Source organism: Saccostrea echinata, unplaced genomic scaffold (genome assembly GCF_033153115.1).
Source record: "Saccostrea echinata isolate AGI-Se365-2 ecotype Australia unplaced genomic scaffold, CSIRO_AGI_Sech_v1 ptg000023l, whole genome shotgun sequence".
Classification (NCBI taxonomy): domain Eukaryota; kingdom Metazoa; phylum Mollusca; class Bivalvia; order Ostreida; family Ostreidae; genus Saccostrea; species Saccostrea echinata.
In genome coordinates, this window is record NW_026889772.1 from 9,762,677 (window position 1) to 9,775,887 (window position 13,211).

The window sequence follows — 13,211 nt, forward strand, 5'->3', positions numbered from 1 at the left end:
TTGATCACAAGTACAGTAAAACATGCTTATAACAAAGTGCCAGGGACTGACAATTTTGCTTCATTATCAGCATAACTCATTATATCCATTAAGTGTCAAATATATTTTTAAGTCATGGGGAATGGAAATCACTTTGCTGTAAATGTCAATTCATTAAAAGCATGTTCGCTATAAGTGTGCTTTGCTGTACTTTATTGATACTATTCATTGAAGTTAAAAGTGACATACCCTCTTTTAATATGCACTTGTGAAATAAATAATCCATGATTTGCATTTTTTAACATCAATATATATTTCAATTATAGTTGTACTAAAGGACCTCATTAAAAAAGTTTTATATCACTGAAATATTGTAAATGGAATGTCTGCTTGTGATTATTATTCCATTTTAATTGAATAACAGGCTGAACTAATTTAATTCAGCACTGCATCTTTTGAAAACTAGAATGAATAATTTTTACTTTCTCAAACTTCTTTCTAAACTTAAAATTTTTAAAGGAGAAGATAAGCTAAGATCCCTTTCTGGCCCTTGGTTTGAGATGCATCTTAGAACGGTGCAGTATAGCCTTGTTACAAAATGAGTTTGGATTCTAAATGATGGGATACAAAGAGGTAAAAGGAAGGTCACAAAATTGATCATTTTCCGAAATTTCTCATTTTTATTCGAATTTTCATCAATTTTAAAGCACATTTTGTTTCAGAAAATGGTTGCCTATCTACCAAATTTATATATTTCATGCACCAGTTTAAGATACAATGTACATCTTGTGAATGAAAATTTCAGATAGGTAAGCTTGTGCTCTGATTTCAGAGGTAATAAGTATCGTAGTTTTGGGGAAATTCCATCAAAATAATAGTTGAAATTTGGCTGAATGTTCCTTTTTCTCACCCTCTTGTGGCATCCATGTACGCTTTAAAAATCAATTATACTGGTTATAAAACAAGCATCATTTAAAGTTTTTACTTGCCAACCATTAAAATTCTAACTTTTTTCTATATCAAATTAGGGGCCAAATTCGGCTCTTACCCTACATTGTTCTTTAGGAAAGCTATAATACATACTCATCCAATGGTTTGAGTGGGATAGTCTCTTATCAAACCCGCAACAGGAACTATTTTCCCGATAACTTAGGGTCAGGTGTGTGGTTCCTGTCGACGGTTTTATGAAAGACTATTTACAACAGTTGGAGGCCGGTCCTTCGGATGAGACCGTATAAACCGAGGTCCCGTGTCGCAATAGGTGCGGGCACGAAAAAGATCCCTCACTGCTCAATGGCCCTGAGTGCCGAGTATAGGTCAAAATTTGCAGCCCTCCACCGGCAAGTGATGGCGTCTCCATATGAGTGAAAAATTCTCGAGAGGGACGTTAAACAAGAAACAAACAATCAACAGTTGGATAAGTGTTTTATACAGGTGCATGTATTTTTACTTAAGGTATACAGTCTGATACTGAAATACATGTACTGTTACACAATATAGCAGCATTCAGGATTGTTCAAATCAGAGCCCTTCGGGTAGAGTTAGACCAGAGTTTTACAAGGGAGTTAGGGACTGTAAGAACTAACATTTTCATGAGTATCGGGCCACATTAAATCTTTCTAAGTTGTGTGGATTCAGTTTTCTATTCTATATTATGATTTTCGTGCAGAGGAGGGAGGGTGTGTTTGGAACACTCCCGGGATTTTTAGAGTAATTAAATTCCTATGTAAAGTAACAAAGAATTATTACCTTGCCCCCCCCCCTCCCGGGACGTAAAACAACATTCAATCAATCAGTCAATCGTCTATAGTCAGTAAATCATCCAAATATGAAACAGATGTGGCAAACTCTGTGGTGTCTTTTATTTCAAGTAACAGTTGCGTATACGAGAAAAGCAAAGTTTTCAAAAATTTAGCCATAATAAAATATTAGTCATATTGAAGCATCCCATGTTGTGTTGATTCAAGTTTAGTTAAATCATTACACCTTTAAGGGTCACAGTATCTGTAAAAAAAAAAGTTGATGGTCTTAAAGTCGGGGGGGGGGGTTTAAAAATCTCATGAAGAATAAGAGCAGGGTCTCTTAAACTGTTTAAATATGAAATGCTTCTGAATTAAGATAAAATGAACGTGTCAAATGAAAAGTCAACCATTTTTAAACATTTTGGTCAAGTGAATTGTTGTAAATTGTATAACATGTGGGAACGGAGAAAGGACTGAAGTAGGAATCATCCAAATATCTTTTCATAAATTGCATCCTATTAGATAAACCTTATAATTGATGCAAGTGATTTCCAAAATTTGAAATTCTGATTTTCAAACCTTGTCGATTGCAAACCTTATCTTCATCATGCAAAAATATTGAATTTCAAACATCGTGACCCTTTCTGGGGATAAAAATTTCAATAGGTTGGAATCTTTCTACGAGAATGAGAATACATGTTTAATTGATTTTAGCTTTTCACGGATGTGATACAAATTAAATGCATGCTCTGACACACTGTAGGCCTTGATAATTATAAATACATGTATATAGACAAATAAAATACATTTAATGAATTTCATTATGGTTTTATCAACTTTGAAACAAGTTTTAGTCTTAAGAAATGTGGAGATTAAATGATCAAATAAAGTATACAATACAACATATTGAAGAATTCAATCCATTAGTTTAATTATAGCACCAAAGAAGATTAAAATTTTAAGCGAGGAAGAATTCCCAAGTCATCTTGATGGGTTGACCGATATCTACTTACTGATAATTATTTGTCTAGTAAAACAATAAAAACCTATATGTACTTTACGTCACTTTTCATTTATGCCATATTGAAAGTTCATGTTGTTAGATTGCATGTAAATTTTCCCCATGATTGACAACACCTACACCTAAACTATCATTTTGATTTGACTGAAACATTTTTTCTCGCATGATACAGGTGTAAGGCAAGGGCGTTCATTAAGTCCTTGGTTTTTCTCTAGGTTTATTATTGAACTCAAAACTGTCTACAGTGATACGAAAGTGTGCAATATGTATGTATCTCTTGAAAGCAAAATTATATCCTCATTGTGCTCCGATGATTTTGCTTTAAACAGTTTAAAATCGTGGCTTGCATTCAAAACTGTATGCATTCCAGGAGCACTAATTCAGAAAAGATATAATTGGATTCAAACGAGAGAGGGATGCTATACAGAAAAAAGTATTCATATGTTGCAATTCAATGCCTTCATAGATGGTTCAAGTTCTGCTTATGCGAGTTAAGATTTTTTTCTGAAATAGCTGAAAAGTTGATTTCTGCATTAACAAACAAAGGAACATTTTACCCTGCCCCTTTTCAGTATTTATATTAAATATTTGAATGACTTAAAATTGACTTGTTTTCGCTTAAATTGAATTGACTCTTTTCTGAGGGTCCAAAAGACGTAAGACAAGTCTAATATTTAAAACAGAAGTACTGTGAGCACAGCTCACAAAATGACACCTCCGCTCTCATATGGCAAAATGCGTTGCTTGCTAGTATGTAAACGAGATTCTGTGAAATTGTCCTTAAATTTTATTGGGGGGTTTAGAAGGAATTGCGTTAACTGTTCTACAGCCACGGCTAAATGTGAGATATTTAATGAAAAAATAACGCGAGTAAATGTCTATTATCTCAAGTGTTTGTTTGTGAACTTAGTATTTAGAGCAAAGTTCTTATTGTTGAAAGGTATGAAATTTTAGCAAGCAAAATTTTTGTGCGAAAAATTCTCTTTGCAAAAATATTCTACTGAAAAAAATTGCAGGTTTTTTTTAGGTCTGAACCCAAACAATAAAAAAATTCCCAATAACAGCTTCTTCTCAGTGACTGAACACGTAGCCACTAGACCATACAACTCGACCATAACAAGAAGAGGCTTTTAAGGTCTGGCGACAAGTCCCTTGAATATCTGTTTTAGTATATCTTCATAATATATCAAAAATATTTAAAATTATTATGATTTTCTGTTTCGTACACCTAGCTTTGTTGTAATCGTATATTAAGCAAAACTTATGAAATCACCAATGCAAGAGACAGATGGACGGACGGACAGGGCAAAAACTATATGTCTCGTATCTTCGAATACAAGGACAATAAAATATATTTCTCGATCTCTTCTAGCTTGTGCATGCAATTTCATAGACGACTTATTTCAATATTTGTGATGATTGTTGCAAATTTTGTTGAAATTAATGTAAATATCAAAAGAGAATTATGATTTAAATACTATTGATTGAATAATTCCTTTCTCTCTGATTGGCTGAGATCCAACAATGTAGAAAAAGTACTACGTTATATTCACCTGCACGTGACCTTCCAGGTGAATATTACATAAATACTGCAAATGTTCAATGTTCCCTCATCTACATGCAGTATTTTTTATATTTTACTGAATGTTTTATACAAATACAAAGAAAGCTGGCGCTCATAGATTCCGCGCAGTTAATTGGGGGGGGGGGGGGATAACACCCGTTGTCAGGCAATGTTGACTGTTGCTAAGTTCTATCGCGCTGGAGGGCGTCGTATCATCATTCAGATGGTAAAAGTTTTTTTGATAAATGTTTCTCCACAAATTAAATTTAAGTAACTTACATGAAAGTATAATATTATACTTCTATTGACTGGGTTCGAGGGCAACATGCATTTTGTCGGACCCAAGAAACAAACTGTTTGCCTGAGGCCGTTAGGCCGAAGGCAAACAGTTTGGTTCGAGGGGTCGACAAAACGCATTTGCCCGAGAACACAGTCAATAAATATTTTGTTATACCTTTTATTTATTTTTATTTTTTGTTGTAATTATACATTTTCTTTTGCCGCTAGCTTCCATACTAACGAATGCAAATAAGATTTAGATAATCCCGCCCACAGTGTGACGTAAGCGATCCAATATCTCTTCCACAGGTCCAATATCTCACTCTGCGGTCAAACATCGATTTTTTATGACCGCTCAGTAAAACATTAGGAATGTTAGACTTTTTTAGTATATATTTATAGAGGAACTAATTTTTAAAGTATAACAAAAAGAATTATTTTCTCTACATTGGTCTAAAAAATAGATCGGGAAATTCCAAACTGATACAAATAGTTTTGGAAAGCTATTTCACTTGCTACCGACTTCCACGCAGGTGAACATAACATTTAAGAATATATAAGTTGGCGTGGGGGTGGTTGTGGGGGTGGGATTTTGGTGCAGCCCCCCTCCCCCCAACATTTTTTTTTCTGAACGTAAATAATTACTTTTAATTTAGACTAAAAATATTCATTGAAAGAGTGGCCCCCACTAATGGACCTTAATCCCCCACCCTTTACCCCGCCCCTCCTAAAACAAAATTTGAAGTTAAACGAATTCTCTTTTCGTGGGGGTATTTAAAGATTTTTTTTTAGCTATCATTTTCCCCGTTAATGCCCCCCCCCCCTTTTCAAAATCTATTCTATAAAAGAGTCTGACATTATTTCTTTTTTTTCATAGCAACTAAAGGAGATTTAAAAAAAAAATCCAAATTAATACGATTAGTAATGTTTATTTAACACCGCTTCTCTCATTCCATTTAGCTAGGACTTCAGCAAATGTAAACAAGATGCCATTAACTGCTTAATGAGTTTTGTCATTTAATTATTGAATCTTATAATAAAGCAACTTTTGAACATTTGGCGCTAAGGCTTTCATATATTTCATATGTGTATTTCTTGTGGCAAGTTCTTCCCTATGGCACAATTAATGTTGACATTTGACCTTGACATTATTTTGACTTTTCAAAAACTTTAACCTTCGCAATAACTTTTCAACGGTTGGTGCTATGGGCTGTCATATTGCACATGTGCATTCCTTGTGACAAGTTCTTCCCTAGGGCACTATTAATATTGACCATGTGTTTAACAAACACATATTGTTTTTTCTTCAATCTTCCTAACCAAGACGATTTTCTAGCATTAAAATTCTCGGACAGGTAGCAGAAACCAATCATACATGTATTTTTCATATGAAAATTTTTAATATAATCTCGAATGAATATGACTGTTACAGTTATTATATATTTGATTTGTACACTCAGACCTCTTATGATACTAGTATGATATGGCACATATGGATGTCTTCAACCAGTCACACCGAACAGTTGTTTGAGTAAAGTTTAGGTTAGAGGCACGATGGCTGTGCCATGCAGAAAAGCTTGGTTTGGATACTATACATAGAGTACACTAGATCTTTGTGATAAATCAAATAAGATTGACTTCAACAATAAAATGCTTTCTTTAGTTGTTAATACGGGAATTAATGTTGCAGCTGTTGCAGAAAAAATGCATAACCCGCGAATAACTCGCGTAAGCGGGTTATATAAGTATTATTTTTCTGCAATAGCTGCAAAGTTAATTCCTGTACTAACAAAGAAAGACATTTTATTGTTTAAAGTTATATCTGTAAAAATAATCATTTAAAAAAGGATTTAGTAGATGAAATAGTGCATTATTGCATTATTGATGTGTACGTCATTGTACGTTTCATTGATGGAACAGCCAGTGCTCAAGAAACCTGTAGATGTGGTACATGTATGCTTAGCGGTGTTTACTGGCTGATAAACGGCAATGGTTTTCTTAAAAAATATAAAGAAGGTGATATTCAGTGGATGTAAATAAATGAGATTTTGCTTATTTGTTGATGAAAGAAGAGTTAAATGTTTGATAACAATACTGGAAAATACGTTCGAAAATATAACATTTATAGTCATTAAGTCACTTCAAAAGGTTAACCATTTTCCTTTCAGTATATATACCTAGTGGCAAAAACATTTAATCGCAAAATTGAAAATTCACTAGCGATTCTTCTTCTAAAAAAAAAAAAAACTATTCAAAAATGGTACATTCAAGCTCTAGTCCAGTGTAAAAAATTACTGCAGTTAAGGTGTTTTTTTTCGTCGGCCGGTACTTAATATACATGTAAGGGAGCTGGGGCCCATAGAATTGAGCATTTCAAGGTCAATTAGGCCAGACTGGGATTTCAAGAAAACCCCTGTGATATGAGAAGCAATTTCAAATAGACAAACAGTAGTAAATAACAACTCAAGATTATTTAATCAAGGTATGAATTTTTTAAAACTTACATCAAGATCAATAGTGGTAGGAATTATCTAATTATTAAGGAATCCAAAATTGAGAAACATGGAATCAAGAAACTGATTTTGATCACAAACTTGAAAGTTTTTTTTTTGGGGGGGGGGGGGCTTCCAAAACATTTTGGGAAGATACAGGTTTATTTAAGGGGACGACCATTTGACTTTGAAGGGGGGAGGGCTGGCAGATTTTGGAGATAATCTGTCCTCGAAAATGTTGAAAATAGATAGTCTTTCCTCGACTGGCAAGAAAATAAAGATTAACCCCCCTTTTTTGGAGTTTGGGCATTTTCCTTTGGGGCGGGGGGTGTCTGACTTTTTTCAGTAAAAAAATAATCTGTCCTCGATCATCTTGGATATAAATAACCTGTCCTTCACCGATATGAAAATAAATAATCCGAATAGGAAAAATTGGCCAGCCCCCCCCCCCCCCAAGAATCAAATAGCCGTCCCCTAATTTGGACTCCTGACTAATTTCGCACCAGATCAGCGCTACAATTCAGTGACATGCAGACATTCAAACATCTTTTATTTTGAAAGATAAAAAAACCAAAACTGGAACTTATCGATAAATTTTGCTAGCATATAATGTAACATAATCGCTAAAATATATTTTACGGTCGCATTTAGAGAGTATTTCCAGTCAGTTTTGAACCCTGTATATATATAGTGTGACTCACAATCTTGGATATGAAAATGATATCCCTTTGCGCTATATCCACTGTATAAAGCAGTAATGTGATAAAAATCGGTACACCAGAATTTGGCTGGTGTTTCTGTTATACACACTAGTACTCAAAAACATTGATTCAAATAAAAACTTTATTAGATAGTAAATACAAATTTACTCCGTGCTTATTTTCAAGTACAGTTTGCCAATAAAAAATAAGTTTCTCAAGAGTACAACACTTCCTTATGCTCATAAGATGTCCAGAAGATCAGATTCTTAATTCATCACAAAGGTCTCTTTGAGGCACATTTTCTCCAGAATAAAGTTCATAATCAAAACTTTTTAGGATATTATTAGTGCAGCTGTCAGGGTATATATATATGGCATCCAACTCGCAGACTCCTAGTTTTGTTTTTGAAAATCTGAAATGGAAGAAACAATTTTTATTTTCATTATGAAAAAGATAATATTGAATACTGTACAAATAAATGGTTTCTTGTTTTCATCACATATGTAACTGGTGAGGAAGAAAATGTAAGGACCAGACTAGGATTTGAACCCAGCTTCCCTGAATCACTAGTAGGGTCTCCATGGAGCCATCCGGCCACAGGCCATAAAACCTACCTGAGCACTCCATTCCGATCCCCCCTCCCTTAAAAGTCGCCCAAAAGTCACCAGCCCAGGCTCTTTCCTGGTATGTTCAGGGCATTGCACAGCACTTAATGTAATTGACAAGGAAGAAAATGCAGACCAGCTATAGGCCAGGATTCAAACCCAGGCCCCCTGAATCACTAGTCAGGCACTCCATCACGGGCCATCTGGCCCCTGGTGATCTAACGTGCCTGTCCGCCACATATACAGCATATAACTATCATTATTTATATCGTGTACCGGTACATGAATTATCCCTTTAGCTTTGAGAAGAACTTAAAACCACAGGCCTTTGGATTCCCCGCTTTAACTAGAATGAAAAAAGGGGGGGTATAAAAAAAATAAAGGTGTGGAACTTGTCAGCTATGGTACCCACTTTTGCAAATGAACTACTTGTAAATCATATGATTTAAAATTATACTTTCTATTTCTATCTATTCACATACAATGAATAAACATTATCTACATTACTTCCAAAGTTCATGTTGAAATTCAGTATACACTGCATGTACTTTCCAAGAAATGTAAATCTGAAACCAATTCCAAAATTGACCTATTTTTTTTTTTCTTTACTTGAAATTAGCTTGGGCCCCTGGTCATTCATAGGTACACAGATGGTGTTAGAACTGCAGCAAACAGTTGCATAGTATTTGCATAATCTTTCAACATTTCCAAGTTGATTTTTTTTACTCCAAATCATGTTTCAGTCTAGTGCTAATAATTCCTTCAGAGTAGAAACAAATATAAATCATCTGCTTCTATAGCTACACAGCAAGGTTGTTTACGATTGTAAACAAGAGGCCCATGGGCCACAAAGCTCACCTGAGTAATCAGTAACTATGACCATTCCTGTTTTTCATCAGCAGATTCTTTTTTATATATACGTAATGGATAAATAATGAGATGGTGTTGAATAGTTTAGAGAATAAACATTCTCTCCGAGGGTCAATGGCCCAAGGAGGGGATGTTTCTCTATTCTATTCAACACTATCCATTCATTTATCTTACTTTAAAAAATTCCCCAATTTGGCAAAGAAATATATCATTATATATGATATATCCAACTTTGCTGTAATACAATAGGATCTAGCCCATTTATATATCCAACAGTGACACAGTACAATAGCTCAATCAAACCAATGCTTGTATAATTCTCTTACTAACCTCTCAATCACATTATCAACATTGATTAATTATCATAGGGAATAGCAAAGGGGAATAACTTCTCTCAGTACTTCAAATTAATACAGGTCTGCACAGCACCAGAACACTTGACCCAGTGGTTCAGAATTTCAAATATCTGGTAAAAAGAGTATACCCATTTTGTACTCTGTTTGCCTCCTAGATGCCCAGGATCAGAGGAGAAGATTTTCAATCATGCATTTCACTATAGAATCAACACAGCTCTGCCCTAGCTAACACCAGAACCCCTTACCCAGGGGCTGTGAAATTCACAATTTGAAAGAGGCCCATATTTGCTCATCATAACTATACACTTAATTTGTTTGCTCACCTGAGCACAATGGCTAGGAAAAAGCAGAAATCAGTTCAGTATTGAAAAGTTGAAATATATGTGGTTCCAACCTAACTCTAAGGGAAAGGGGGGGGGGGGGGAAGGAGGAGGAGGCATGATTTGAACTTGAATCTACACTAACTGAAGTTGCTTCTATAATTCTTTGACTACTCGTGGCCACCCTATCCTCTGGGTTCATGATTTAAACAAACTTAAATCAAAACTATCTGAGAATGCTTCTGTATTGATATGACTAATCATGGTTTTGCTGTTTTTGAGAAGACTTTTTGTTCATATACATATGTATAACTTTTACCCCCCCCCCCCCCCTTGTGGCCCATCCCTACCCCCCTTAGTCATGAAATGAACAAATTAGAATTATATTACCCAAAGATGTTTATATATAGGACTTATATGGCTTTGCTGTTCTTGAGAAGAAAAGATCTAGATTCACTTTATGCATAAAATGTCCCTGTAGATATACCAAATTACTGACAAAAATACTATGTCCCATTCCAAACATCATTATAAAGTAGAGATTTAGTGCTTTCATTCCCACATAAAAGTTTTCTCTGGAAGTCCAGTTTTTTTGAAAACAGGATTTGTGAAATTGCAATATTCTTGGATTTTAAAGAAAACTGGTTATTTGAGTACTTTCAGCAAAGAAACAAAATATGAGCGCATCCCTTGATCCAAAAAATAAAACATATTTTGCAATCTTGAGAGACAATTCTATCATATAATTGCACATTTTAGATCAGAGGGTGCTCTATTCAAAATATTGAAAAATAGCTTAAAAGTTTGGCTGTTTTTGTAGAAATTTTCATGATATGGAAAAATGACGCAATTCATGATGTCATAATGCACTGACTAGCAGAAAATTGCCTTAATTTTGATAGATACACAGTCATCAAGTGTCTAAATAATATCTAATGCATTACAAACTAAAAATTAGTAGTTTCACATGTTCAGAAATTTACAGGGCCAAAAAGGGCCCTCAGTGAACCTTGTTCTTTTAAAGATATTTCCTTATATTCCAAGTGAAAACTGTGATCAACCATTATGGCCCCACCCTACCTCCAGGGCTCATGATTTGAACAAATTTGAATCAAAACTACATAATGATGATTCCATATATATATGACCAAGCATGTCTTTGCTGTACTTCTAAAGAAGATTTTTAAAGATTTTTTTTCCTATGTATTCCTATGTAACACTTTGATAACTCATTATGGCCCCACCATATTCCTGGGAGTCAACAAATGATTTCAAAAAATTTGAATCTATACAAACTGAAAATGATTTTGTGTTAATACGACTAATCATCTATAGAGCCTTAACACAAGAACCCCCTGACAGGGGGAAATACACAGTTCATTTTTGGAAGAGGAACCTGTGTTCACCTTAACTATGCATGTCTAAGGTTATCTGCTTAATACCCAAAAGCAGATAAACATAGTGCATAGTTGTGGGGATCAAGAGTGCCTCTTCCAAAATTGTGAAATTTGTGGCCCCAGGGTCAGGGGTTCTTGTGATCACTCTATAATCAACTGAACCCCACCCCCACCCCCAACACAAGAACCCCTGACCCTAGGGCCACAAATTTCACAATTTTGGAAGAGGCACTCTTGCTCCCCACAACTATGTACTATGTTTATCTGCTAAATATGCAGGAGTAGAGAAGGTTTTCAAAGAGTTAATGTATTTTCAGAATTTAATAACTAAAGCCTCACCCGAACACCAGAACTCCTGACCCAGGGGCCATGAAATTCACAGTTATGGAAGAGGTACCCTTGCTCATCATAACTATGCACTTACTTTGTTTGCTTAACTGAGAAGAAGATTTTCAAATAAGTAATGCATTTTCGTTATCTAACCAATAGCCCCCCCCCCCCTTTCCCATTGTCGGATACCCACGGTGATCTCGTCTTTTACTCATCACCAGTGGGCAAACTTGCCGAAAATTTGTCGTATGTAATTAATATGCATGGGTCATTTGATTATCTGTTCCACAGAGTCGCAATGGCAAACAACAAATTAAAGTTTACGTTACATATGTATATTCGGCAATAACAAAATCTTTTCCATAGTTAACACATGGATTACAAATAAATCCACTCACCGGTGCATTTCACAGTTTGAGAAAGGTATTCCTACATGTATGTAATTTTGTACTGGTATTTGATGTAAGTGCAGACCTGTACAATTTGTCTTTAATCATTTTAAAACAAATTTGCAAGTTTTAATGAGCGTCAAGATATAAAGCATAAATAACAAAATAATAAATGTATTTTCAAAATTGAAGAATGATATATTTTTGGAATGAATTTTGAAGTTATGTAGTTTGTTTATATGTAAAGAGATTGAACAGAAAGTGTAATTTTGAATAATTTAATTTATTAACATTTAGTTGCAAAATTGGGTATTCTATCTGAGAAGTTCCAAACCTTTATTTTTTTATAAACCCAATTTTGTCAGTCAATTTAAAGCAACTAAAGGCCTGTAAAAAATATAAAAGGTTTAAAGATGACACTAAATTTTCACTAACACCCCCGGTAGTTTAATTATCTCCCCTTGAAAGAGGATGTAGTCCTCATTAAAAAAAAAATGACTTCCCTTCACCTATTGATACTTTGTGGCAAGTTAAGTTTAAATTGGCTCAGTGGTCCTGGAGAGGATGAAAATGTGAAAAGTTTATAAGGACAACGATGACGGACAAATTTCCATCAGAAAACCTCACTTGAACCTTTGGCTCAGGTGAGCTAAAAAATCCACACAATAGGGCTGTCACCAGTACCTGAAATAACCGAGAACTGCGGTCCAAGTTGTTCGGTTCGGTTCCGGTTCCATTTTTCGGTTCGGGTCTGGTTTATATATTAGAGTCTGTTCAATACAAAAAATGGCGTCGAAATCAAAGGAATGATGACGATAACAGTGATAAATAAACATCACAACTGAAATCTACTTCATTCCATGACAAAACGCTTGTCACCGAAGTATTAGATAATTATCAAAACGAGCAGGAATGGTCAGGTTGTGACTAATAGTAGGCCAAGTCACTGATGTCTAGACGTTCGCATGGTTAAGACTTGTTTCCAATGTAAATTTAATGTAACAAATAAAGATTTTTCAAGTTAAATTCATGAAATTAAGGTTTAAAATAGATGTAAATACCCGACCCGAAAAACCCGAAACCGAACCGAAAATTTACAGAACCGACCCGACCCGAAAAATTTTGGAACCGTGACAGCCCTACCACACAATGTTAAAATATTTGCA